This window comes from Lissotriton helveticus, chromosome 10, assembly GCF_964261635.1.
Source record: "Lissotriton helveticus chromosome 10, aLisHel1.1, whole genome shotgun sequence".
NCBI lineage: Eukaryota > Metazoa > Chordata > Amphibia > Caudata > Salamandridae > Lissotriton > Lissotriton helveticus.
Genome location: NC_136071.1, coordinates 765,516,821 through 765,540,321, shown reverse-complemented (window position 1 = coordinate 765,540,321; position 23,501 = coordinate 765,516,821). Strand labels below are relative to the sequence as shown.

At 43.5% G+C, this 23,501-nt stretch overlaps 1 protein-coding gene across 1 annotated transcript in view; it reads left to right on the top strand.

Moving 5' to 3' along the window:
* Positions 1 to 23,501, top strand: part of CCNY (cyclin Y) — a 503,311-nt gene that overhangs the window by 146,650 nt on the left and 333,160 nt on the right. The gene's annotated exons all lie outside the window — the stretch shown is intronic.

Sequence of the window (23,501 nt, the reverse complement as noted above, 5' to 3'; positions counted from 1 at the left end):
CAGTATGTTGTCTCTGACTAAGCTGAATACTGCAAGGGGGTTGCAATCATCGTAAGGAAAGGGGTCGGAGTAGAATTGGTTGGATCTAAAAGTGACTGTTCACGAAGGTGGTCTTTATGATAGATGAGGTGCTCCAACTTTAATTTCTTGTGTGTGGGATTTTAAGGCCCAAACATGCCTGACCCATCCTACCTCTCGACCCTGGAGGGGAAGCTGCTACAAGCTTCACTGCCAGTAATCCTTGGGGGAGACTTTAATGCTCTATTAGATAATACCTGGACAGGTCCACCAGGAGAGACTGTATTAATACACCAAAGACTAGCATGTCCTGAAAAGAATGTTGCAGGATATGGGCCTGGTGGATATCTAACGATAACAAATGGGGCAGCAGAGGGGATAATCATACCATGGCATGAAGTGTGGCCACTTTTCTAGACTAGATTACTTCTTTATAGATAGTACTATGTTGGGAGGGCTTGGGAAGGTTAAGTATTTGCATGAACATATCTCCGACCGTTCATCTGTGACTGTGTCGATGAAAATCCTTCCCTACGGGAAAAGCCCAGATGGGCTGTTACCCATGCTCTCCTTACAGATATAGGAATTGGGCAGACTTTGGAGAAGGTGCGTCAGGCTTTCTTTAAGGGTCTGCCCCTTTAGCCATTGTCTGGGATACTTTTAAAGCTTTTATACAGGGGGAGTTCTTCGGAGTAAGGCATCTTATAAGAACAAGCTGGCCAAGGAAGAGCTAGGCTCCCTTGAGTAAGAGATCTAATGTTGCTCCTAAAAGTGCAGAAACCACTGGTAGACAGGGTGCAAGCTTTAAAAAGTATGGAAGAAGCACAAATAAACGATAAAATCAAGTTTGAAGGGAAATGTAAAATAAAATGGCAGGCGAATTGTGCAAGGCTTTTTTATATTTTAAAGTCTGTATATTGAAAATAAAGCAAAAACACAAGAGGTCAAGCAAATTGGGGACACATGTCCCGGCAAGAGTGGCGGCAACATAACATTGCATTCAAAGCTATTCCTCAAATTAGTAGAGAAGAATCAACCCAGAGGGAACACGGGCCAGGCTGTGCAAAAGAGTAGTAATCCCTCCCCGTACAAGGCAATGCAATCTACTCTTGTGCAAGGCTTTTTTTGAGTATGGGTAGAGGAGCTGAACACTTGGCATGGAAAGCGAGAGTTAAGAGAGCTAGGAATAATATGAAAGAATTGATAGTTAGCCCTCAGGGAGAAGTCTCCAACAAGGTGGGGGAAATGGAGGAACATTTAGTAGCCTTGTTTTCATCTCTTTATAAAGAAGAGGTCAAGTCAGACCTTGTATAGCTTAGGGAGTGGTTGAGAGATAGGGGCCTTCCGGGATTTATGGATCATGGGCAGAATTCCGTGGCAGCTAGGATTATGGAGTCTGAAATCAGGGAACATTTGAAATGAGCAAAAAACAGGAAGGCAGTAGTTCGAGATGCCATATCCTCTGAGCTCTATAACACATTAATGGAGGTCATTATACCTATATGGGAAACGTTTTTTACTTCTATTCACCTTGGGGAGTCCCAGATTCCTGAATCTTGCAAAGCAGTCATTCTGGTGTTAATATTAAAATCTGCTAAGGACCCCAAGAAGGCTGACTCATATCGACCAATCTCATTACTAAACTCCGATTATAAGGTGTTCACTAGTATTCTTGCAAATAAGCTGGCTATTCAAGCACCCCAATTAATTCATCCAGATCAGAAAGGCTTTGTTCCTAAATAGCAGATCCATGAGGTTACACAACAGCTCATTGGTACAATCAACCTTGCCACCATCTACTCTGTTCCCCTGGCTGTTTTCACATTAGATGCAGCCGAAGCTTGTGATCGAGTCTGCTGGGAGTACCTGTGGGAGGTCCTGTAGGTGCTGAATTTTAGCCTGATTTTTATTTCACCCCTTCAAACGCTTTATGGAGCCCATCAGCCCGAATTTTACTAAATAGTGCGATGACCAGGAGATTTAGCATCTTCAGAGGTACCAGGCAGGGATGCCTCCTCTCTTTTTTAAAATTTATATGGAGCCATTTGGACAATTGCTTAGGGAGGAATCAACAATTAATTCCATTTATATTACAGGGGCTTCAGCACCAAGATTGCTTTATATGCTGATGATTTGATTATTTACACAGCGAACCCAGATAAGACCATTCCCAGGGTGGAGGAGTAAGCAGAAGAGTTTTGACCCGTCTCTGGATATTCCATCAATCAAGACAAATCATGTGTTGGAATATAGCAGGGGGACAAAGTCAGAAATTAAAGATTTGGGTATTTCTATTGTCCATTCTCTGGCTATTCCGGCACATAATCTGGGGGAAGGCCGCTAGAGAAATTGACTTGCTGCTCACTAAGTGGAGGAACCGTCCACTAACAATATATAGGTAGGTAAACCTGATCAAAATATGTATTTTACCTAAAGTTACATACCTTTTTAATTGTATTCCACTCCCTTTTCCTGAAACATTGATCTAAAAAATCCAGGGGAAGTTAACAACTTTCATCTGGGTCTCTGGGGCAGTTAGACTGGCCTGGAAGAAACTGAGGCTCAGGCTGGAGAAAGGAGGTCTGTCACTACCTGATTCTAGGAATTACTGCAATGATTTCCAGTTTAAGAATGATAGGATGTTGTTAGGGACACCGGATTGTTTAACATAATCATTGCTGGATGTTGACGGCAATGATTATGGGTTTGGGAACTCATGTTTTTTTTAATGCAAGTTTGGGGCTCCAAAATATTTTTAAATGAAGGTCTTAAAAGCTGCTCTTAGTCTATGGTATCAAGTTAGGTAGTATATGGGCATTAAATATTCAGATTTTATCTCTCATCTGGTATTTTCCCGGCACCCTGGAATGCCTACTGGACAGCTTGAGTCTTCCTCTGAAGGATGCTGGTATTATAACTTGGGAAGAACTGCTCACTATTCAGGTCATACTACCTTGGGAGATATTGATGGGTAAGACTAAGGGTCGGCTATCAAGATTCAAATCTGTGCAATTGGCCTTGTGGTATATGAGTGAAAAATAGGAAATCGGATGCTCCTGGGAGATCGAGTCAATACTGCTGAATATACGACCTGTAAAAAAAGAGGTCTCCATATAGTATTGGACTTTTGTTGATGCTGAGGAAAGTAAATTAAAGACTCCTTATTTCATTTGGGAAGGCAGGATGCCAGGGACAGGGTTGCAGCAATTATGGCAAGTATCCCTCAAGCTATTATACAATACTGGTAATTAAGTCAGCTAATTTAAAGACTAATTACTTTTTTTTACACTTAATAGGATCTTTTAGACTCCCCAAAAGATTGCGAGATTTGCAAAAAATCAGGTTCCTGGGTGTAGATGTGACTGTCTCGATGCAAATGACGTGCATAGGTTTTTTTCTTGTGTCATGTTGTCAAACGTTTGGGACAGTGTGAGCAAGGCCTTGGCCGGACTTCTGGGTGTCTCAACTGTGGTTAATCTCATACTGGTTTTGTTTAGGGAGGATGCTGTACCTATTGTTCTGTCTCCTCCTCCTGGCCAGAAGGGAGATTTGTAAGAACTGGCTTAGTCCCACACCTCCTTCCTTTGAGATATGGTTGAAGGCCGTTCATCGGACTTGTAAATTGGATACTAGAGGTGCTTGTAGGCGGGTAGATACTAGGGTACTGGGATGGTTTTCTGAGATGGAAAGGAACGATTAAACCAGGGTGCCAATGCAATCTGAGTTTCTGTAGACCATCTCTACGGCCGTGGCAATCAGTGGCACTAGGACTGTGGCTGGTCTCTATTGTGTCTAACTCCGAGGTAACAGTTTTCCCGGTGATATGAGGACACTAAAAATTCTTAAGAAAAGAAAAAAAGATTCTGGTAATTTTTGTCATGCAGAAACAGGAATTCTCAGTTTCTTGTTGTATTCACGTAGCAACAGTGTATTTATAGTTATAAATGTATTATAAATACATGAGACTGTTAAGGCAGTGAAAGGTGTTTCTAGGCCAGAACTAAAAAATCATACATCTATACATACATAGAACTGTTTTGTGTCAGTTTTCATTCATTGGTGTGCTTAAATCTCCTTAACATTTTGGGTTTCCTCCACCACAGTACAAAGCGGAGGGTGTGGTGTCAGCCCATTTTGTCTCTCTGGTGCTGAGTGATGGCATTTTTCATGATCACATGTGCACATAGCCTGAAAGAAAGGGCATTTCTCTGCCTGAGCTGGTGGACAAATACTTTAATTTGCCAGTGCTTCTTTCTTTCTTTCCATTCTTTCTTTCATTTTTATAGTCCTCTTTGGATCTAAACTATATCTTCGGGTCACAGTAATTCAACACCAATATTACCTTTACTTTTCACCAATAAGAATAATATTTTCCTGTGAACTGCATTGACACGAAATATGGTTTCTATACCTGCTCTTTGAAACCATGCCAGCTAAGAAGCATCTGTATTACTCCCAAAAAATTGTATGAAATGGTTTTGTTTTTATTTTAACATTTTATTGCAAGCATATGGCTTTTCGTTTACGCACAGCATGGTTTGTTTGTTTTTATTGTTGTGGCATATACTTCCAATACACTTTAAATAATAATCCAGCACTCCAGTTTGCAAAGGGCAGATCTTTTCGCATTGCTTTTGCTTGTATTTTCAATGACTGCTGACAAAACTGAAGGCGTGTATATCGAGAGCTTCTTCTTTTAAATTGAGCTCTGCAGGCCGTGGGTGATAATAAAGAGGCAATTAAAGGCAAAGTCGGTTACGTGAAGCACTCTTTTAGGACTTAACTGAGGGGGATTCTTAAATAAGGAAACCACACTATTGTCCTTCGACACCAAGATGAACCTCATTCATTTGCCTCATTCATTTATTTGACTATCCCTGTACCGCCTGCTCATATTCTCATGAGACATCCATGCCTCATTCCAGTGCTGTTCCTCCTATTTTAGTAATTGACTGAGTGTGGCAGTTGTGCAGGTCTGACCTGGCCTCCTGCTCCACATCAAGTGTCAGACGCTATATTGCGCCATGCCTTATTTTGGACTTTAAAAATGGCGTCCCTGGGGTGACAGTCCTATTGCTTTCTCTGCTCATCATCTCCAATCTCCACCCACACCCCCACTTGGTGTTGGTCAGCATTGATTCTTCTACTATTGCACGAGATGAGTCGAGGTACTGTATTTCCTTGCCACAGTTTTGTGTTCCTCCAATCTTTGCGGCTTATTCTGCTGTGAATGAAGTTGTGTGGCATGTTTACGGTATGCTGAGATGACGTCAGCCAGTGTCACTTGGTGACTGCTAGGCGATCTAAAGCCCACAGCATAAAGCATTGTCATAGCAACTGTATTTTGCCTCTTGATTGTACAGGGCGATCTATTTGGGGTTGTATGGATTAGACGTTAGGTGATCCAACACTTGATTCGTTTCCTCGCAGTAATTAAAAGCAATAATGCTACACAGGGTCAAAAAAAGCACCCCACAGTGGGGAACTGAAAGAGACCACGACCTCATTTGTTAACAGCGTGCAAAAGGCACATGCCTGAAGCTTAGAGATATATCCTGCCTGCTCCCGGTGTCAATTGAAGACCTATGTTTCTCCAGAAAGTATCCGCCATTGTATTGTATTGCATTGGAGCATTTATATGGCGCTTGCTGCCTGAAGTGCTTGTCGCCATCGCCAACAAGCTCCACCTTGTTGGGCGTCTGGTTGCAAGGGTGTTGTCTTTGTTTTTGATCTTATTTGGGAATATTTCTATGTCGTGCGTGATGACCACTGAGGTGCGGTTATCATATTATGGGATGCATCGCTTAGCAGTCAGGTGGATGAAAAGGAGTGAGTTAGACATGCAATTTATTGGTTCAGTAACCACAATTCACTCAATGCATTGTATCGCCTCCCCAGAGATGCTCAGCCCTTGCCTGGCTTACATTGAGAGCCTGCACTGCCCTGAATTATAAGCAGAGACCCTTTATTGCACGTCTATCGATGAGGGTAAAAGATGGTATAATCATCAGAACTTTTCTGTTACTTTAACCAATCAGTTAGCTGTTGCTATAACTGTGATCGTCCACTCGAAAAGCAGCCCAGTTCCAATATATTTATTCTCCGTAGCTCCTTTTAACCAGTCATTAACGTTTGGCGGAGGCTGCACAATCCCTTTCTTACATATCATACGCCTTGCGATCAACATTAAATAACACATCAACCTTCTCTCATTTATGCTCCGTTTCCCCATAGTCTCAATATCTGCTCCAAATAGTACAAGTTGGGCTTACTTCCAGTCTTTGACCCAACACCTCCGATATGATCTTACTTACTGCTTCCGCGGTGGAAGAGCGCTCTGGGCAAGTGGCATAATTTTCCATTGTGGTATTCGGATAAAGTATGTCAGCCGGGGGGCGGGGGGGTTCTTGGAAGAGCTTCACTTGGAGGGAAATCTTAATAAAGAGGTGGCAAAATGATATGGCTCTCTGTGCGATGCTGAGGATAGGGAGATACCTGCCATGCATCGAGTATGGGACGAACAATTGCCGGATGTGAAGCTGAAAATGTTATGGCAAGTATCTTTAAATACCCTCTATACTACTGTCAACCCAGCTACTTTTAAAAGGAACCACCTTGTCATCCTTCGTAGAGCATATTGGACCCTGAAAAGTATGAAGAATTGGATAAAAGGCTGTGCCACGAGCTGTAAGCAATGCAGTGACGCAGCGGCAGATGGTGTGGATATGTTTGCCACTTGCCAGCGTGGAGGTAAGGATATTTGGTTAGAGAACTTTAAAGTTGGAGATCACATCTCCTTGTGACGATATTTCACCACAGACCTTGGAACACTCAATTTCATTTTGTAGAATCTATGTATCACCCAAAGAAGATGCTTCTTGCCTATCTTAAGATCGAGGGGCTTTTATCAATATAAGCCTGCCCTTCTACATCTTCAGATGCTTGCCGATCCTGCCGTTATAATCGCTTGTGGGTCTTTCTCGAAAAGCGCTCCGTATTTGAATGATTAACTGAATACATGACCCCTGTACTATGTTTTATTATGTACATAATAGCTGCATTATGACGTGCCTTTATAATGTCTAATTCTATTTTACACAGTTTTAATGATTTATTTTATAACGTTTTATTTTTTATTGTGATATCCCTTTTTATGTCTGTGTCTATTTGGTACTTTTATGATTATTAATTAATAATTGAAAAATGTTATTTCAATCATTCGACTTAATCTCCCTCAACGTTGTCACTACACATTTATTGCGTAGCACACACGCCTAAACATTGTACATCGGACAGGTCCTTTTCTGCTTATGTTCTAATTCTCTCGCTTGCTATACTCACACTCATCTCTGCCTATGCTTACTGCCATGTTGTATCCCCCTATTATGGTCTGAATGTCTGCTACACATTTAATGTTCTGCACAGACCAGATGCGTCCTGACAGTCCATCTAGTCTCCCTAAAAATGATTACATCTGTTTAATGCCATGTCATTCCTTTTAATGATATGCTTTCCTGTCTGTACTGCTTCTCAATGAGCAATGAACATGTATGAGTTTCTCTAACAATTATAATGATGATCAACCTCCTCTATGTAAAATGCTCAGCTCATGAGCTCACTCCCCCTTGAGATCAAAGCATTGCCTTCTCTTGACCTTTTTAGGAAGTCATTGAAAACTTGGCTTTTTATTGGAGCATACCAGTAAGTTCTGTTTCTGACTACTGACAGCTAGTTATTTGATTTAGGCGCCTTGACGCCCATTGGGCATAGCTGTGCATGATAAATGCCATTTCATTCATTCATTCATGGTGTTCAAATGATGCTTGATTTCCTCTAGGCGATAAAAAAAAATAATAATAAATAGTGCATTAATCGCAGAGAGATTACTATTTGATGTATCCCATAGGTCATGGCTGTCTTGCTGGTGGTCTATCACAACCAGCCCCATGCCCTCTCAAAGAGCACGGTCTAGCAGGATATTATTTGACAGAACCCTGCTAGCTAAGTGTTAATGAGAGCTAGTTTTAAACATTCACATTGCAGATTATCAATAAAAAATTTGGCTCATTTTGATGGAGCACCTTGGTCAATGCAAACTGCCATCTATTATCTACTGCTGTGCCTGATATGTTTTTCCTCACTTGATGCCGTCTGTTTAGTGGTTTTGTGTCTTGGATATTGTTTTAAAAAAAACTTCAAACACTGCCTTTCCTCCTGCTATCTAACTCATCCCAAATCTTTCTGACTACAATGGACTCCCAAACATGCTTTCCAAACTCTTCTATTTCTACCCAGTTCATCCAACTAACAGGCACACGTGTCCACCACTCTCAATAAATAATCAATTTCTGTTGATCTGTCCCTATTCAGAATTCTAGAGTAAGTGCACAAGATCTCAAGAGCACACAATTGACACAACTAATTTACAAGGAAAAGGAAGCATATACTACTAATCTACTACCTATGTACCTCTAACCTTTGATATTCACTGCAAAGTGCGTCAACACCTCATTAGGTTTAGTAAGCGCTATATAAATATAATTTACAATTACATTTGTGGCAGATGAGCATAAAAAAACAGAAAAAACGCATCGGAAAGCACATTGTAAATTACGGTATGTGAGTCCCAATAGATCCTTTTTATTGGAGATGAACAAGCATTGTAGCACAAGAGTTCAGGTAGGAATTTATATTATAATAAACGTACCCTCCAAATAAAGCATTCGTGCTCTTGTACTGACAGCAAGACTCCAGATAACGCTTCAAATTGGGAGCAATTTCCTCCTGAATTTTGGAAATTTGGGTAAGATTATTTCGTAGGGAGTAGAAGAGTAGTTCACTTGTTTGTGCAGTTAAATAATTTCAGTATTAAATGTAATGGGTATTTACTGTTGTAGCCTATGCTTTCTTTGTGGATGACAATTGGCCTTCATAAAATCTGTATTTTTCCCAGTAGAAGCCCCTCTTTAAGTAAGACTGGAACAAAAAAAGGCACCCTACTTAGCTCAGGTCACTGTTCTGCCTTTGGTCTGGACATGTTACTAAGGTGGCTAGACATCTGGGTTGAGGTCTGTGTATATGATGTGCTCCGTTTTCTTTGACGTATTTACTAAATCATAATGACTAAAATTGTCCATTATGCAGCTTATTAGTTTGGCTGACTGCCGGATTTGTAAATGTAAATGTGTTTGTATTTATATAGCACACTTCTACCCAGAGGTCTAGTAGCGCTGTATTCATACCGCTGTGGAACCCATCTTGGCTTTCCTGTGAAATGTCCACTCCTGGGCACCCCCAAGGTGAAGCCAGGCATCCAAGCGCTGCTGGGGCCGTTGTGGAGATTAAGCAAGCTATTGCCCAGAGTCACAGAGTGGGACCCATGATTAGACTGGGCACCGATGCGAGAATTATCAGGTCCAGGGAAATTGAGTCCAAGAACCGCCGAGGTGGGAATTGAACCCTGGTCCCGGGCCAGACCTCTGCATCCGGGTCTGCCGCTCTAACCATTGAGCCACGCTTCTCCACAATATTACACGCATTAAGCTTAGGTGTCTGATTATAAATGCCTGGTAAACTGCAATACCTATGCAAACACCTGTTCGTGCCGGAACCTTAATAACTAATAGAGTGTCTTTAATTACTGGGTACAATAAAGTGTTCACCTTTTGTTAAATTCCTATATGTTAATGGGTGAAAAATGCTGGTAAATACCAGGATGTGCAGATTTTGTTTCAGAAAGTAACAGAATCATCATGTTAGATCAAATTTTTTGTGGGCTTAACTCTGAATAGGTGACTATTATTATACCCGCTAAACTGCAGACACATCAATGCTTTAGGTGCAATCATTTTTAGGTCGAGCCTGGGCAGCGAATGCGCTGCTCTGCCAGGCATGCTGTATTGGGGTATGTATGAAGCCCCGCCCACTCTCCGCCCATATTTGTCATTAGTTTGTGTCATTGTCCTTCATAAATGCTGGCTTCTGATTGGTAAATAGGCTTCTTAGTTCCTCCTTAGTACCGCCTTCTCTTCATTTGTAACCTCTCATGAGGACTGTCCCTTTTACTTTTGTTGTTACACGGTATGTCTTATTTAGTCTGTAAGCCCTTTTTAGGTTTTGCCTGGCAAAAGCTGCGCTCTGCGCAGCTTTTCGCGCAGGCGAAATCCTGATGAGTTCTGTAGTGTGGCTTTGGTTCGGCCCTCGTCATTGATTGGCTGGCTCCATAAATGGAGCCTAGCCATTGGACGAGGGGCCTGTCCGTCAATGCCGGACCAGATTCGGGGGCGTTCCCGACATTCTTTGGCTTTTGCCGACGTCACGCGACGCCGGGAACGCCCCCGATTCTGTTCCGGCATTGCCGGCACCTCCCTTGCTCCCCCTCCCGCTTGTTTCCTGGTGTGGGAAATTAAACAAAGGTTTCTTTCTTCATACTGAAGCATCAGTGTGTTCCTGCAGATACTGACCTCGGTGGAAATGACAATGTTCCTTTAAGACGGCCTCCCACCATGAGGCAGCCTCGGCAGCGGCGAGGTGCGCCCTGTCTGCCTTGATGTCACGACAGGCAGAGGCCACCCCTTCGGAGCTCGCGGAGGCGGGCGTGCTGTTTCAGGAAGTGACTCGCTTTCACTTCGCTCGCAGCGGCTCTTCGAGACTTCAGGAAAAGAAAGTTGGGCAGAGCTGCAAGCTGGTCCAGCTGCTTCCGAAGGCAGGACCATGGGGTAAGCTCACGCGCTTGGCGTGCCTCTTTCAGCCCTGCTGTTCCACATGGGCCCGTCTCTAATAGAGCATCGTGTCTCAAGTAGGCAAAGGCTTGCATTATACGTTCTTTGTCAGACCTAAGAACATTCGTAACCTAAGACCACTCGCTCTTGTTCCCAGTAGGTTGGAAGGGCTTTCCAAGTGCAGGCGGCTCTCTGTCTGTCCCAAGGACAGAGGGCAGTGACCTGGCTCATTGCTGCCCTATGTCCCGGGTTAAGTGCTGTTTGCTTGTTGGGAGCTGGCTTCCTCTCTCCAGATGTTTCTCTTGCTGCTGCGTCGAGAGCGCTGTACAAGTGCAGACTAGCACACATCTACAGTTCAAGCTTTCACAGGGGCAGCAGCAGGGTTTCTTGTAAGACAGCACCAGCAGTAACTTGTACACGGGATAGTACAACAGACTTATCTTCTGACACCCTACAGGGAAAAACCATGTGTAGTATTTACACCCTGCAGCGGCAGTGTTAGTAACACACATTGCTTACGATGGACAGGCAGGCACTTCTATAATTTGAGAGTACCAGCACTTTTCAGAAGAGGTGATGCACGTATATTACTAGTATAACGGCACTTTTTTGGTAGCATACGGGTGTTCTAGGATAGAGAGGGCCGGCAGTTTTACATTTTAATTTCAGTGATTGTGTGTTCACGTAGGCGAATAGGAGGCTCGCGTTTTCGGGGCTGTGTGGCGAATTTTAATGGTTGTAGCTTGTAATGAGCCAATTGTGAGTTCCAAAAAATTCAAGTGCCCCAAATTTGGTACCACATAGGGTATTCCGGACACCTCTGTGAAGCCATGCAGCAAGTACACCTTTGTTTTAGCAAAAATACTTGGAATGCATGAGCGCAGGCGTCCATATTGAATTCCTGCAGATTATTCCACCCCTCTACTTGTGCAGCCAAGGCAGTACCGGTTAGGACCAGTTGTGACTTTGGTTTACTGGGAACCGCATTGACCCCACCATGTTCTACCAGGCTCACCAGGTTCTGACAGCCACTCAGTGGCGATGTGCCTTTTTCTAAAACCATCTTTCTAGACCATTTTCGACGCTGCAGGCAATACAAACTTTGGTTAACGACTCTGGAGGCCATTCCCAGATGTTGGCGAAAAAACAGCTGATTGAAAGTGAGACCTGCTTTGTCTAACGTGATGTGTCTGTGTTATAAAGAGCAGAGCTGTGAGGCGGCACCAGTTTGTTGCGTGGTGCTTTGTGCTGGATAAGCTGGTCTTGAAAATCACTGTCCGTATAACTGAGGCACAAACTGTTCCATCAGTAATCTTGCATTAGAGATTGCTACAGAGTGCAGTCTACAGGGCGGGCCTCGCATGCTATTCTGTCCAGCCCCCTGGGGTGTCTACAAACAGCAGGTGTAAACTGTTGTCTACTGCTTGTGCAGTGCATGCATCACGAAACTGCATTGTGTTTTGATGTCCCCATGGTGGCCAGAGGTTTCTGGCAGAATCGCCATTGCTGCTCTTTTTAAGGAGTGGATCAGATTTAGCGTTGCAGAAACACACCCGATACCCTCAAAGCCCCCCCTTTGAGAAAAGCACATAAGCTCAGTTTCTGGAAGACTGCCTTGAAGCTCCTGTTGTAAGTGGCGGATATAAGTAGCCTCTTTGTTGACATCGACTGAGATTGTCCCAGAGTTGGTAGGGAAGTTCGGCTCAGCTGACACAAATCCAGGGGTCAGAAGGTCCAGGAGTGAGTCCAGAGAAGGCCTGGCATAGGACATTCTTGAGTTTCCTTTTGAGCTTAGAACAATCTTTTTTTGTTGTCTACAAATCCGGTTCAAACTGTTCCAAATGTTGTGGATCACATGTTCTCAGAGTTTTTCCATTGGCATCCGTTTTGTGGAAGGACATGGGAGTGATCTGTTGTCAGATGCTGATCTCGGGTTGCCAAAAAGGCTGTCATTTTGGAATAGTGACTGCTTGCCTTTGACACTGTACAGAGCTGTGCTGCCTTTTGGTTAGGTTCTCGCCATACAGAATCCACATATACACACACACACACACACGTACACACACACACACACACACGTACACACACACGTACACACACACACACACACACGTACACACACACACACACACACGTACACACACACACACACACACACTCACACACTCACACTCACACACACACACACACACACACACACACACGTACACACACACACACACACACACGTACACACACACGTACACACACACACACACACACGTACACACACACACACACACACACGTACACACACACACGTACACACACACACACACACACGTACACACACACACGTACACACACACACACACACACACGTACACACACACACACACACGTACACACACACACACACACACACGTACACACACACACACGTACACACACACACACACACACACACACACACACACACACACACATATATATATGAACACAAAACTCCCTCCAAAGGAACGAGGCAGAGACCCAGGAGGATACAGTTGGAAGCAACTTTAATGAAAAAACTGGCGAATGCATTTCGGCAGACCACTGCCTTCCTCAGCGCCCAAAGCGTCCCAACTGTGCATTCACAGCATAGTGGTGAGTTCAACCCCCATGTACCTTGTTGGAGCAGGTACGCTCCTCCCCCTTTCAGCCAATTTCCACACCTGCGTTGAGTCCCGTTGTGTAGAGGGACTTCATTTCCCAGAATCCAACAGTGAGACCCTTGGGAATTGTGCGCGGGGCGAACAAGAAACAGTTTGTCAAGAGTCAGTGCGGGGGGTACAACGAACAATGTCCAACCACTGGAACAAAGGAAAAGGACTGTGCATTTGTAGATGGGGTTTTCTTCATTGCCTACCATACACATTTCTCATGCCTCATTTCCCCACCTACTTCCTGCGAGCATAATGCAGTGGTAGTCCCTAAGACAGGTAGCCAACCCTGTATATCAAGGTATTAAAGAGATTTGTTGGCTTTTATATGGGTCAGTACAATCAGTGTTGTCACAATATGCCGCAAAAACCCAAGCAGACGTCATCAAACAGCAATATTTTAGAATGTCTATTTGTGGTGATTGTCACTGATGCAGGAGAAGGTAAACAAAACTGTTTACTTTCTTCCCTTCACTGCACGTCCCCTTTGAAGGCCCCGTATGCTTGTCAAACTATATATGTGTGTATATTTTTTATTGTGGGGAAGGTGCAGCGTATCATTTAAAGACCGGTATAGATGCAGCTGGCAACGTCACACGCAGGGCGACAGAGTGTACAGCATCCTAGTGTTGCTCACCTGCTAGGATGGTAGCTGAACACATGGGGCCACCGTAGGTGGAGACGGTTGGTTTACCCCTCTGTTTCTATTGCCCTGGCCTTCAGGAGGAGAGGAGAGTAAGGCAAGAGGTTTCATAAGGGGTTGTCTCCCAGGGCCGGGCCTCCTTGGCGATTGGCATTAAGGCAGTGGATATTGATTGGACAGTTGCATCCAAAGTGTGTTGGGGTTGTTTTTTGGAGGTGAGCTAAGGCAAAGACGGGGTGCCACGGCTCTGCCAGGGGCAGGAGCCATGCATGCTTCCGGTCCACTGGTTAATGATACCATGATGGTGGAAGCTTCAGAGTGGAGCTTCAGAGTGGAGCTTCAGAGTGGAGCTTCAGAGTGGAGCTTCAGAGTGGAGCTTCAGAGTGGAGCTTCAGAGTGGAGCTTCAGAGTGCAGAGTGGAGCTTCAGAGTGCATATTCAGAGTGGAGCTTCAGAGTGCAGAGTGGAGCTTCAGAGTGCAGAGTGGAGCTTCAGAGTGCAGAGTGGAGCTTCAGAGTGCAGAGTGGAGCTTCAGAGTGCAGATTCAGAGTGCAGAGTGGAGCTTCAGAGTGGAGCTTCAGAGTGGAGCTTCAGAGTGGAGCTTCAGAGTGGAGCTTCAGAGTGGAGCTTCAGAGTGGAGCTTCAGAGTGGAGCTTCAGAGTGCAGAGTGGAGCTTCAGAGTGCAGAGTGGAGCTTCAGAGTGCAGAGTGGAGCTTCAGAGTGGAGCTTCAGAGTGTCAAGAGCAATGCCAATAGCTCGAACTTTAACAAAGGCAAAACCATTGCATTGTAAATGCTTGTTTCTTTAATGAGTTTCTTCTACTGCAGGCACGACATGCTTTCCGGCAACATTCAGTGGGCCATGCGCGTCTTAAATTTTCCAAGCAGCCCGGGACAATAGCGGCTGCTTCTTTGAAGTAAAATAGGTCTCAAATTTACAAGCGTTTGAGCTATTAGCATTGCTAATGACAATGCCTTTTATTTTTGTTTTAATTATCAAGACAGATAAATAAAAGGCATTGTCATTTACAATGCCAATATCCTAAACTCTCGCATCTGCTTGCAAATGCTTGTTACATTCAGCACTACGATGCTCGTAATCAGATCCTAAGTGGTGAAGGAGAGGAGCTGGAATTAGGATGGGTCAGAGGCAAGTCGACGGGTTTTACCTGCATTTTCAGTTTTAGGTAATGACAAAATAAGTAGATGTTGTTTCACTCCTAATTTTTCACCAGGATTTTAAATTTCTCCAGGAGTGTTAGAATACAAAAATAGAGCTGGCAGTCTTTGTAGAATAGCTGAATTATGCATGTAGGTCTCACATTTACAAGTTCATATTATCCACGCCTGAACAATATTATGATGCGCTTTGCTGCGCCGCCAGTTGGTTTACCACTTTACAAACTAATGATGATGCCGAATTATTGGTAGAGTACTATATGCTGAAGTGTGAGCTTCACGTTCTGAATTTCTTGTTTAAAACTTTATAAATAAATAAATAAATAAATAGATCCTAAGGCGTCTCTTTGCTGTAATTCTGCTACATCATTTTTGTATCTTTGTTGATCAAGTTGCTGTCAAATTGTAACAAGCAGGCTAAATGTCAAAGAAGAAGCCTCCGTGTATAACAGCATGGTGTGAACACGTTCTCTCTCCCATTATGAAGCTCAATTTTTTAAACTTTTAAATTAATCACTTGATGTACGTGTATTTGCATCTCATATCTTATGAGATGATGGTTTGTAAGTAGCCTGAACCTAAATAACATTGAGGTTTATAGGAAGATTCATAGCCTAAATTGAAAAAATATCATTGCGGTCATGTTTTTGTGAAAATGCTAAAAAAAAAAATCATATTGAAAAAACGAATATTAGTTGTTTATCTGTTATGTCGTGCCAGATGTGTGTTTTTTTTTGTAGGGAGCGACCGATGATCACTTTTGTTCTTCCTGGTGGGATGGTTACTCATTTTCAATGGATATCAGTTAACGACGCAGGATATTCCTCTCTGACCGATTCCCCCGGTCTACTGTAACAGATATGACTAATGCTGTAGGGATTCTACTTTCCAATGTTTTGCATTAAATAGCAACCCCCTTTCTTCATCCTTAAAGAACATGGATACCTAAGCATACGCCTATTTTCCAGTCTTCATTGTGAAGTCTCGTGTGGGTTGCTTGATGCTGTTACATCAGAAATCAACCAAAGAAACAGTCAAAACATTTTCAAAACGCTTTCTGTAGGAATGTATACAGAGAAGGTAGGCCGTCAACAATGCACATGCTTTAACTGTTGGTAGTGCCAGGTAATTCAAGTGCTTGAGTGTTAAGCATGACAAATGTTGTTCCAATTATTTTCTTAAAATGCTTTTAATGTTGGCCGAGGTTGACCAGTAGAGTTTATGTGCTTAGCTCAGTTTACAGAATCAGACAAAGGATGCACAAAGATTATAGAGGAAAGGAGACACCCCTATCATGTGCCTCTATCCAGAGTAAAAAGGGCTTGAGTGCACTCCGTTAACCCTGACACAGGCAGATCAGGCTCACCCATGATAAATATTGAGGCCCAAATTGCATGCTTTCAAGTACGGATAGAGATATTTCCATTCTATTCAAAAGCGTTGGATCCATCCAGTGACACCACCACTGCCAGTTCTGTCAGTGTCTCGGTATGTGCAAGGCAGCCTCTAGATTCAACTGTGTACCTCTCCCTGTAATAAACGCCGACTGACCCATATGGACCAAGCTTGTGATCACGTGTGAATCTAATTGCCAGCACCTTAACAATGATAGAGGCCTGTACGATAAACAGGCTTCTGGCGTGTAAAGAGAACAACAATCATGGCTTGCCTTAAATCATCTGCCAATCACCCCTCCTCTCTCACTACATTTTACATGTTAGTAGATGTTCTGATAACATGGAGGCCAGACTCTTATAGACTTCCACCGCTAAGCCACGGGGTCCCTGGACTTACCTTGATTGTAAGGCTAATATGACCTTTTCCATTTCTGTGACGGTAATATAATTCTTCAAGTATCCCTTTCTACTCCACTCAGGCACGACAGAGGGACAACTGCCAGGAACTCCCACGTCTCTGCTCCCATGCACTCACCACGGGAACTGTACAGAGCACGAAAATACTCAGCGAAGTCCTCTGCTATGGGCTCATTCCCGGACACCATCTCACCCGTCTGGTTGTAAACAGTGGACCCCCATCATGTTGCTTCATCCCTTTACCACAACTATGCCAACAGTGTATGGGTTTTATAGACCACCTGATACAATTTCTGTTGAGTCGGCAAGCACTGAGTTTGAGGTGCATCCTAACCCAGTGCTTGGTATTCCTGTCTCTTAAGTTCTGGTTGGCTCCAGAGAGCTGCATTAGCCTATAGTATGTTCTGCTTCTCCAACTCAAGAAATTGTGCTTCTACCTTTTCCATTGTATCCCACTGTTTCTTACGTCTAACTGTCGTTAAGAAGATCACTTGTCCTTGGAAAACGGTCTTGTATGTCCCCCATAAAACTATCTCCTATTCTTCCTTGTATGTATTTTTCTCTCAGTGATAGTATTGACAAAAAGGAAAACACCAATGTTCCCTGGTTTTAAAGAGGCAGGGTCTGAGCAGTCTAAGTTTGGACTAGTTGTTGCCGTCACAGCCAACCACCAAATCCTGGGGTCAGGACTTCTAGCATTAGGCAAGGATAAAGTCTAATGTGAGTTTTGCTGGGAGAACACTATATTCCACGGGGTTCCGCTTCCATGAAAATAAAGCTGATACGCAGTGTGTCTATGTGCCTCAACAAACTTGAGAGACTTTCTAGACACTCTTTACACTCTGTGACGAATGTAGAATTCCAACTGTCCATTGTAGCCCTGTATAGGAAGCAAGTGAAATAGAGGTAATGCTGTGAACTTTGAAAAGCAGTAAGAGCTCACTGATGTCTTCTCATTAATAGGCCAAGTCTAAAGATAAACCCTGCAGTACACTGTTTTTCAAAGTATATGACCGTTCCTTTGACAAAACCTTTGTCCATGCACTGATCACCCTCAAAATACCTGTAACTGCAAGTGTTACGATCTTTTAGTATATGCATCAGGTTGCCAAAAAGTGGAATCACGGTGTCCTCAGATGGAGGTATATTTTGAGAATGAAATGTTCAATGGTTTTTAGTTGTTGCAAGATCTGAAAAGGGTATACTGCGTAACGTGGTCGTCACCAGAGAGTCAAGAAAGCTTGCCACGTTTTAGGTCGAGCCTACTAGCGAGCAAAAGCCATCTGGTTGCCAACAAGCTTACAGTAGGCTTCCAACTTGCCCATCGCTTACCACTGGTTGACTTTGTCACTCTCATTTGCTTGCTTCTTATTCGATGACAGGCCTTCCTTTTCTTGTGTTTGTATTTCTCCTGCTTGATATTTGCTGGGGTATGGCTGATGAGAAGACTTTAAGGGTTGTTTTCTTTTTATCTTCTGCATTTCACACATTTCATGAAAATATAGAATTTGGTACTCCAAGGCTTTAGTGGTGCTGGGGAAATGGCCATCTGCTGCACTCACTCAGTTGGTGTTTGAGGTAGGAGGTGTACTAAGTATGGCATTGCTTCTGGGGGCCCATAAACCTACTCCATAGTGCAGAGAAGTAAATGAGTAAATCATGTGAAAAGTAGATTAGGCATTAGCATGCTTCCCCTTTACATGCTGACTCTTCCTTATTGTTTTTAAATTCTGTTCAGAGTTTCCAGAGTGAAAAGTTTGTCAAAAATAAACCATGGCAGTTATAGAGATTGTGAACGATTTATTCAATCTACAGTTTTGCGTACTAGAATACATATTTACTTTTCCCCCTGTATTTAGATTTTTTTCCTTTTATTTTTTTAATAATACTTTACAGGCAAACCTTGGCTAAGCATGGAATGCCCGTTATAGAGGTGCGACCTATTCGCTTTGGAAATAAAATGGGGCGCATAACAGGATTTCTATTTAAGACATTTCTGAGATTGAGAGAAAAAACTTAAATAAGGAAAGTTGGACTCTGATCAGAAAAGGGCTGTGTTGACTATGCAAAGTCATTTAAATGTAATAAACTTGTTGACTGCCAGTCACTTGAGTCTTGCCAGTTCTGAGGAAATATTGAGAAATGTCCCAGCTTTTGTTTATGACGACAGTGACATAGGACAATACTTTATGCGTTACATGTGTCTAATGATTTATTTTGGTTGCCCCAGATGGTGACTATTGCAATGGATGATCCGTGAAGCAACAATTGAGGCCATAACTTTCACTTGTTGACTGGAGAGTGGTTGTGGGATATCTTTATAAAAAACCTTCCGGCAAAGAAAGGCCATGTCCCAAGCATGTCTACATCAGAGGCTATTCAAAGATTCTTGTGTGCTGGAATGCTGAGGTTCTTCAGTGCTAGATGGGTTTTGTTGGAGCCCAAAAGAGGAGGATTAATTAATCTTCTTTCCCTATAACGGGGGAAGTAAATACATTTTTCTAAAGGAATGTGAGGCTTGAAATACAGAGGGCCTGGGGTTACGATATCACCTCTGCCTCCCGCATACACACAAATGATCCAGGGAGCGCTGCATGGTCTAGACAGCAGCAAGATATCACAGAAACACTTCCTTGACCTCTTTCTGGAAAGTGTGTCGCCTTTACAGACTCAGACGATGAGCCCTGAGATCCTGTACTTCTGCCTTTGGTCCATGAAGTCAAGCTGCTGCCTTTTGGGTTTGGCCAGGTGAAAGAATGCCGAAAAGAGTTTTCCAGCTATCTAATGCTATCTTTCCAAGATATCAAGTAAATGAAGAAAAATAGATTTGCAACGAACAGTTGTAGGTCCGTCGCTCCTATTGCTCTTTGTTTTGCTTTACATTCCTATTTATCCTGCGCTATCCAAGATAAGCAGATTAGCTTTTAGGTGTGGCATTTGCAAAGACCTTTTGATTTTACTAACATTATGTAAATATACTTACTTATAGGGGCTTTCTGACAGCCCTCATCTTCCATTGGACTGTTATTGTGTCATTCACATTTTTATGCAGCCCACTCACTACAGCATACTACATGTGGGGTCAGCCCACTTCAGCCATTTGCTAACTTCTCTGTGAGTGAAAGCATTTTGCTCTTTCATACGGACCATATCTGCACATAAAATAGTAACTTCCAGAGCAAGGGACTCCCATGCCAATGTGTACATTTTGAGACCAAAATATATTTCTGATTTTGGCCAATATATATTTGTTATATTACCGAGGGCACAACCACTTCCCTAGCAATAATGTTTTACAAAAATCATGACAAACAAAACTGACATTGACAAAGTCAAAAGGCTGGCAGCCAAAGCCAAACATTTTTGCTTTGGCAGTGCTTGTTTTAGAGATACTTTCAATATTTATAGAATCAACTTTGTGCCTGCCCCTTCCAGCCATTTTTCTTTCATTGACTAGCCTCTGTCAGCAATTGGCTTGAGACGTTATCAATCACTTTTTGGGTCAGCCCAGTGGAGTAATCACCTCTCACCTTAATGGTGTTTGGGTTTATCCTTCCATCTCCACTTCAGTGCTTCCATTGAACTGCATGAGGGACTACTTTACAACTATTGCCCTTTGTCAACTCCTGTTGGCTCCCTTGCATGTGTCCAACTCTGTTCCTCTTCAGTTCTTTCTTTGTTTCCTTTTGCCACTCTCTCCTTCACCTGTGTGCTTCTCATTCCTTGTCCACCACCCTCTCAGACACCTCTCCCATACACTTTCCCATGTGTGTTCTAATCTGCCCCTGCCTCCACCCTTTCCTGCCTTCTTCCCGTCCCTCACTCCCTCACCTGCTCCTTGTTTCCCCAATGCACCTTTCCCTCATGGCAGCTTCTCATATGTGCTACTCAAACTGTGTTCTTTTGGTTTCATAGAAATGAAAGGCGGTTATGTAGAAGGCTTCCTTGCATTCAGTACTGTCCTCTCTTTGTTTATAATGTCGAAAGAAATTCAGAATACAAGGCACCCTTCATTATTGACCTTCCTTTCTTAGATAACGCTAAAAGACCTTACAAACAAGCATTGGCATAGCCAATAGGTCTCGCTTGTGGGACCTTATAAGTATTTTGTTTTGCAGCACAATATCCTTGTAACTAAATACTTATAAGGTCCCACAAGCGAGACCTATTGGCTATGCCAATGCTTGTTCTTCTTTTCCTCACTGCGCTCTTTCACCAGAAGCCCGAGGGAGCGAGGCTCTGCTTGGGAATTGCCGCATCGGATGTTTTCTTTCGGGTTGTTTCAGTTTGGGCGGCGCGTGTTCACGTTTAATCCCTGAAAGTCGTACAGTCTCGGCTTTGATACACCGCTATCTCCTCCCTGCAGTCGGGCTCTGCTCTGGCAGATGGCGGCGGAGCGCAGAATCATCTCTTCAAACAACACGACTCGTCCAAGAATTTAGAGGAAAGGAAAGGCTGTGTTTGCGGGGAGAGAGAGGGCGGGGAGAGAGAGGGGAGGTGCTGGTGTGGGAGGGGGGAGGTGCTGGTGTGCCGTTTGCGAGAGCGGAAGGGTGGGATTACGCAGAGAGGGTACTAGCCTCTAACCCCGTAGCAAACAGCCTAATCCTCGAAACTCGCGTCGGTTTGGAAAATAAAAGAACGGGCGGCAAGGTAATATGTCCCGTAGCATACTCGGGAAGTCGAGCGGCATAAAGAGCCAGCATATTCAATAGATGGAGCCGGATAAATTTCTATTTAATTATTTAACTATTTATATTTAATATTTTATTTTAAATAAAATAGGTGAGGTGATGGGAAAGGGCAAAAGGAGGAGTGCTGCTACGGGCTGGGGAGGGGGAGGAGAAATGAAAGGAAAGGCTGTGTTTGCGGGGAGAGAGAGGGGAGGTGCTGGTGTGGGAGGGGGGAGGTGCTGGTGTGGGAGGAGTGCTGCTACGGCAAGTCTGTGTTTGCGGGGAGAGAGAGGGGAGGTGCTGGTGTGGGAGGGGGGAGGTGCTGGTGTGGGAGGAGTGCTGCTGCGGCAAGGCTCTGTTTGCGGGGAGAGAGAGGGGAGGTGCTGGTGTGGGAGGGGGGAGTTGCTGGTGTGGGAGGAGTGCTGCTAGGGGAGGAGAAGCCCTGGCCGTGAATGCTCGTGCATGTTTCCTCACGTGATTCACGTGAACTGCAAGAAAACGCCGGGCTGAAAACCCTTAGTTTGAACAGGATTTTGCCGACATGAATTCTCGCTCCGCTCGATGCGCATGCGCGCATCGATAGGTCGCGAGACCTAAAAATGAAGTATCTGAACAAAATCAAAAAGACTATAATTAAGATTACCTTGCCGTCCTACCTTCATTTAAAGTAGAAGCAAAAATAGAACTTTATAGAATGTAAGAAAGCCCGCAGTTCAGTCTGCCATTAGGTTGTGTGCTTATGCTGCATGCATTAGCACATGAAACACACACACACAGTTTTTCCCAATGCGTCTTTGCAATGGTCGCTCTCTGCCTTCTTAAGGCGTGACGAAGAGAAAAGGTGTTATATATGTCCAGTACAGGTTGCCTGATTGCACAGTGCTTCTTGTGATGTCCACATGTCCCAGGTCTACATGTTCCATGTTCTGTTAAAGAACAGTAAGATTAGAATATGTAGAGTGTTGTTAAGTCAGTTACCCTGAGGCAGTTGATGGATGGGGTGTTCAGCTTTAAACTTCATCTTACCACAATATGTATGTGCCCTGGCAGCATTCTTTCTTGTATTTCACACTTCTCTAGTAACCGAAGGTACTATGAGGTACACAAACCCCAAAGTGTTAAACGCTTCATAAAAGAAACACAGCACACAGTCAGCGTTCCTAATATCTGAAAAACTATATGCCATAACGCTGATGGTTGCTGTCACTGCCGACGCACTTGATTTTACCACAGTAGTGTCATTCAGATTCAGAATCCATTCTCTTTGCCTTTTGTGCATTTTATGAAGCGCTCTGATTTTTTTTCATGAAGGCTTCAGGGCTTTTTCAAAGGAATCAGGAAGAAGACCTAGACCAGACCTCAAGGTAAAGTGGCCATGCATAGCTCGCATGTCTACATCTGGAGCCACAGAATCATTCTCATTGCATTTAACAAACACCTCAGATGTGTGGAATAACAAGTCCATCTGTAATAAAAGATGCGGAGCACAAGGAAATTGAAGGATTATTAAAAGGCACGTTTGGGTAATATGTTTTCATTAGTTTTAAAATGCGTGCCATTTTGAGGTAGCGATAAATTATAAAAATGCCTCCTATGCTAATTAGAATCGTTATGGTGATTGGTCCGATCATTCAATGAAGAGTTTACAAATTAGATTTTATCTGCCAAAATTGTACATTTTTTACTTTGATTTTCCTTGATAGGTGGAATGGGCATGTGTCATAATTTAATTTGCGGGCTGAAGGTACAATAACTGGGAAACCATATTGTGAAAATG